The sequence below is a fragment of the Jaculus jaculus genome, chromosome 9, assembly GCF_020740685.1.
Source record: "Jaculus jaculus isolate mJacJac1 chromosome 9, mJacJac1.mat.Y.cur, whole genome shotgun sequence".
NCBI classification, from domain to species: Eukaryota; Metazoa; Chordata; class Mammalia; order Rodentia; family Dipodidae; genus Jaculus; species Jaculus jaculus.
This window is the reverse complement of record NC_059110.1, coordinates 103,521,482-103,527,358: the sequence shown is the minus strand read 5'-3', so window position 1 is coordinate 103,527,358 and position 5,877 is coordinate 103,521,482.

Here is a 5,877-nt window from a genome sequence, read left to right as displayed (position 1 = left end):
TTAACAACCATGAATCAGAACCTATCATCTGGAAGTAATTTGAAAATTTCTGAGTTCTACAATGATTCATCAGTACATCAAGAAAAGATAGCCTACTGCCTAGCATGAGACCAACCACCTCTAGCACATTTGCCAGGGCACAGGAATTATCAGAGTGGAGGTTTCTGGTCAAGATGGCATTGGCCTAACTGTGCCACATTTCCTGGGGAAGGAAAGGCAAGAAATTAAGGGTTCATTGAGTCTTCTAGAGGGGAGCAAATTCTGATAGACCTCCAGTGGGAGGGTACAGAGGGGCCCAAAAAAAAAAAAAAAAAAAAGGAATTGGCTGATTTCTACACACTCGGGTAGCTCACCAGTGGCCTAACCTCCTCAAGCAGCCATCCTAGCCATAATGCCATCCACAGGTTCCTCCTGCAATAAATGCAGGCAAGGGGACACAGGCCAGTGTATCTCCAACTGTGCCACCAAGTGGCCCCATTCCCACCCCACATGAAAACGGCCCCACTCTCCCTGTCCCCCATGACCTCAGTCCCACTCCCCTGACCCCCTCAGTCCTGTTCCCCCTGCCCCTCATGACATCAGTCCCATTCCCACTTCCCCTCCAGACCTCAGTCCTGCTCCCCTCACCCTCTCAACCAAAGTCCCACTCTCCCTGCCCCTACACTGTGATGGTCAAACCACAGTCCCAAAACAATAACATGAAGTACTCCAAATGCATGTAAATCCAGTAAGATTTCACAGTCCTACAAGTGGATGTCTCTAATCAAAACATAGAAGAGACATTAGGATCAGAACCCCAAAGTGAAGTTATAATCTATGAAACCCTGAGCAAGCAAATAGAAGAACTTGCAGATAAGCAACAAAGGGCCAATAATCATATGAATGCTTTCCATGCTAGACTAGACCAAAAAGATAAGAAAATACAAGAGATACAAAGAGAGTTAAAGGATATGAAGGGGAGAGAGAGAGAGAGAAAAAAAAAAAAAAGATGACCGCTAAAACCTGCTGGCTAAGATCAACAAAGACATAAAGAAATGCAAGGATGAATTACAAGAAGCATCAAGAAAATCAGAAAATGATGTGAGAAGGGAACTTGGCAGAGGGATGGAAACTATATATAGAAAAGTCATAAGAAAAGCAAACAAAATTTAAAAACTCAAAACTCTATAGAAGCTCTCAAGAATAAAGTCAGCCATGTGGATGATAGGAACTCAGATATGAAAGACAAAACAGAAGAAATAGTTTGAGAGTGCAAAAGTTTCAATAAGATAAAAAATTTCTGTGAACAGAACATGAGGAAACTGTGGGATACCCTCAAATGTCCCAACATTCAAGGCATGGAGAACTTATTCAATAAAATTTTCAAAAAAACTTCCCCACTCTCTCAATAGAAAGGCCCATCAAGTTAAAGGAAGCTAACAAAACTACAAACAGACTGGACCAAAAGAGAAACTCCCCAAGGCATATTGTCATTCAGACTCTAAACATTGATACCAAAGAGAAAATCCCACAAGCAGCTAGGAATAACAACACATAACATTTAAAGGTAACCCCATCAGAATTAGTTCAGACTTCTCAGTGGAAGCCCTGAAAGTCAGACGGCCTGTAATGGAACCTATGGCTTCCAACCCAAACTACTCTACCCAGCAAAAGTATACCTCATGATAGATGGTGGGGGAAAAAAAAAAAAAAAAAGTTTACATGAAAAAAAAAATTCAGCTTACAATTATATGAATACAAAACCAAACCTACAGGAAGTACTTCAGGAAATTCTCCACAACAAAGAATCAAATAATCAACTTCAAGTGCCTACAAGAAACAGATCACAATAACCAAACTGAGAGAAGGCACAAAAAAGTCAAGGTCCATGAAAACACCAAACCACATAAACCAACAAAATATGGAAGGGATCAAATCAAACCTCACAATCATTACCTAAATATTAATAGCCTTAATTCACCCATCAAGAAACACAAGCTAACAGGGTGGATGAGATAATTAGATTTCAATCTGTTGTCCTGAAGAAACTCATCTTACCACCAAAGACATACACCTCCTCAGGGTGAAAGGGTGGAAATGATATTCCAAGAAAAAGGGAATAAGAAACAAGCAGGTGTAGCAGTACTATTATGGTTTTAAATAGATTTCAAACCAAAAATAATCAAAAAGACAGAGAAAGCCACTTCCTACTTACCAAGGGAATGATCCACCAGAGGATATCACAATCATAAATCCTTATGCACCAAACAAAGAGGCAGCACAATTCATAAAACAAAACCTAATTCACAATTAAACAGAAATAACCACCAACATCATCATAGTAGCAGACTTCAATACGCCATTATTAGCAATAAATAGATCATCCAAACAGAAAATCAACAAGGAAGTGAGAGAGCTCAACAAAACCATAGAACAATTAGACCTAATGAACATCTACAAAATATTCCACCCCAAATCCACAGGCTACACATTCTTCTCAGAAGCCCATGTAACCTTCTCTAAAATAGATCATGTGCTGGCTACCAAAGGCTGCCTCCATATATTTAGGAAGATCAACATAATTTCCTGCATGATATCAGATCACAATGTTGTATTGCTAGATATTAACAGCAAAATATTCAGCAAGAATCCCATCATCTCCTAGAAACTGAACAGCTTATTTTTAAACAATAAATGGGTAGTGGATGACATAAAAAATGAAACTGAAAAATTTCTAGAAATGATCGACAATGAATGTCCCAAAACTTAAGGGACACAATGAAGCTGGTTCTCAGGGGAAAATTCATACTACTAAATGGCTTCATAACAAACCTAAGTATAAAGCTAAAGGCACTGAAAAAGCAAGAAGAATCCAACCCAAAAAGTTCCATATGGAAAGAAATAATTAAGATCAGAGCAGAAATTAATAATTGGAAATTAAGAAAAAATTAAGACAATCTATGAAACATAGAGCTGGATTTTGAAAAAAATAAACAAGATTGACAAACTCCTGGCCAATTTGATCAAGCAAAAAAATTAAAAAAGAGGTTCAAAATAACACAATTAGAAATGAAAAAGATCAGAACAGAAATAAGTGAATAGGACTCATTTCAAAAATCTGTACTCTCCAAAACTGGATAATATGGAGGAAATGGATGAATTTCTGGATACATACCACCTACCAAAGATAAACTCAGAACAGATTAATCTCCTAAACAAACCTACCACACCCATCAAGATTGAAAAGGTAATTCAAAACCTCCCCAAAAAGAAGAGCCTGGGACCAGATGGCTTCTCAGCTGAATCCTATCAAACATTTATAGAAGAACTGAAACAAATCTTTCTGAAACTGTGCCATACAATTGGAGAAAAGAGAAAGCTCCCCAACTCCTTCTATAAAGTTAGTATCACCCGAATACCAAAACCCTACAGAGATGCCACAAGAAGAAAACAAAAACAAAATTAAAATTTAAAAAATACCTAATTCCCTGATGAACTTGGACACAAATTTCCTGAACAAAATCCTAACAAGCCGAATCCAACAACACCTCAAAAGCATTATCCACCTTAAACAAGTAGACTTCATTCCAGGAACACAGAGGTAGTTCAACATACAGAAATCTGTCAATGTAATACACCACAAAAATAAGCTTAAACACAAAAACCACATGCTCATTTTGATAGACACAGAAAAAACCTTTGACAAAATACAACATCACTTCATGATATAAAAATTGGTTGGTTTATATCTCAAAATAATACAAACTATATATAAAGCTCCTAAAACCTAAATAATACTTAACAGAAAGAGAATGATGAAATTCCCATTGAGATCATGAAAAAAGGCAAGTTTATCCACTCTCACCTCTGCTCCTCAATATTGTACTGGAGGTCCTAGCTCAAGCAATAAGACAGGAGAAAGAAATAAAAGGGATACAATTTGGAAAGGAAGGAGTTAAGTTAGCTCTTTTTTTTGCTGATGACATGATTGTATATGTAAGAGACCTGAGAGACTCCATCCCCAAATCACCTGAAGGTGATTAACTCCTATAGCAAAGTAGCAGGATACAAAATCAATGCACAAAAGTCAGTAGCCTTTTTATATGCAAATGACAAAGATACAGAGAAAGAAATAAGGGACATGGTCCCATTTTCAATAGCAACAAAAAAATAAAATAAAATACCTTGGAATAATGTTAATCAAGGAAGTGAAAGATCTATACAACATAAACAAACAAACAAACAAATGAACAAAACACTCAAAAAAGAAACTGAGGAGGACTTGAAAAAATGGAAAGACCTCCTATGCTCCTGGATAGGCAGAATTTGTATTGTGAAGATAGCAATCCTACCAAAAGCAATATACAGATTTAATGCAATTCCAATTAAAATCCCTACAGTGTTCTTCACAGAGATAGAAAAAATGATCTCAAATTTCATATGGAAAGGCAGAAGGCCTTGCATATCCAAACAAGTCCTTAGCAAAAGAAATACCTCTGGAGGCATCACCATACCTGATCTAAAGCTATATTACAAAGCTATAGGAATAAAAATAGCATGGTACTGGCATAAAAACAGGAGTATAGACTAATGGAATAGACTTGAGGACCCAGACTTTAGGTCAAGCAACTATAGCTACTTGATAAAAGCCTCTAAAAATATAGGCTGATAAAAAGACAGGATCTTCAACAAATGGTGCTGGACAAACTGGATAACCATATGCAGGAAATTGAAACTTGATCCACACATTTCACCATGCACAACAATGAAGTCCAAATGGATAAAAGACCTCAATTTAAGACCAGAAACTCAGTTACTAATGGAAGAAAATATAGGAGGAACTTTCTATGATATAGGAATGGGAAAAGTTTTCCTGAAAAAAACAACAACAAAAACAGTATCACAGGTTCTTAAGCAGTCACTCGACCAATGGGATCACATGAAGCTGAAAAGTTTCTTCACAGACAAACATATAATAAGCAGATCCAATAAATTACCGACAGAATGGGAGCAAATATTTGCTGAATATCCAACTGACAGAGGCCTAATTTCTAGAATCTACAAGGGACTCAAAAACCTAAACAATAAAAAAGTCAAACAACCCACTCACAAAATGGTGCAAGGAACTAAAAAGGCAGTTCTCAGAGGAAGAAATGCAAATGGCAAACACACACTTAAGAAAATGTTCATCATCCCCAATAATCAGGTAAATGCAAATTATAACAATTATGAGATTCTACCTTTCCCCAGTAAGGATAGCTATCATTAAAAAATCAAATGAAAATAAATGCTAACAAGGATGTCAAGAAGCAGGAACACTCATCTACTGTTGGTGGGAATATAAGATGGTACAACCACTTTGGAAAGCAATATGGAGACTCCTACAAAAGCTGACTATATCTATATCTATATATCTACATCTATATCATCTATATCTATCTATCTATCTATCTATCTATCTATCTATCTATCTATCTATCTATCTATCTATCTATCTATCTATATACCAAGAAACCCAGTTATTCCCTTACTGAGCATCTACCCTAAAACCTTCAAACCACAGGCCAGAGAGATTTTCTCAACCATGTTTGTAGCAGCTCAATTCATAATAGCTAAGAGCTGGAGTCAACCCAGATGTCCATCACTAGATGAATGGATAACTAAGATGTGGTATATCTACACGATGGAATTCTTCACAGCAGTAAGGAAAAGTGACACGATGAAATTTGAAGAAAAATCATTGAACCTGCACCAGGTCATTCTCGAACTCACCCAAACACACAAATGTGATTGATGCATCATCTCACTTATCTACCACTACTAACCTGAATCTACCCGAGATGCCAACATACCTAACAAGCATCTGGAGGACCAGACAATAGGGAGGGTGGGGAGGGA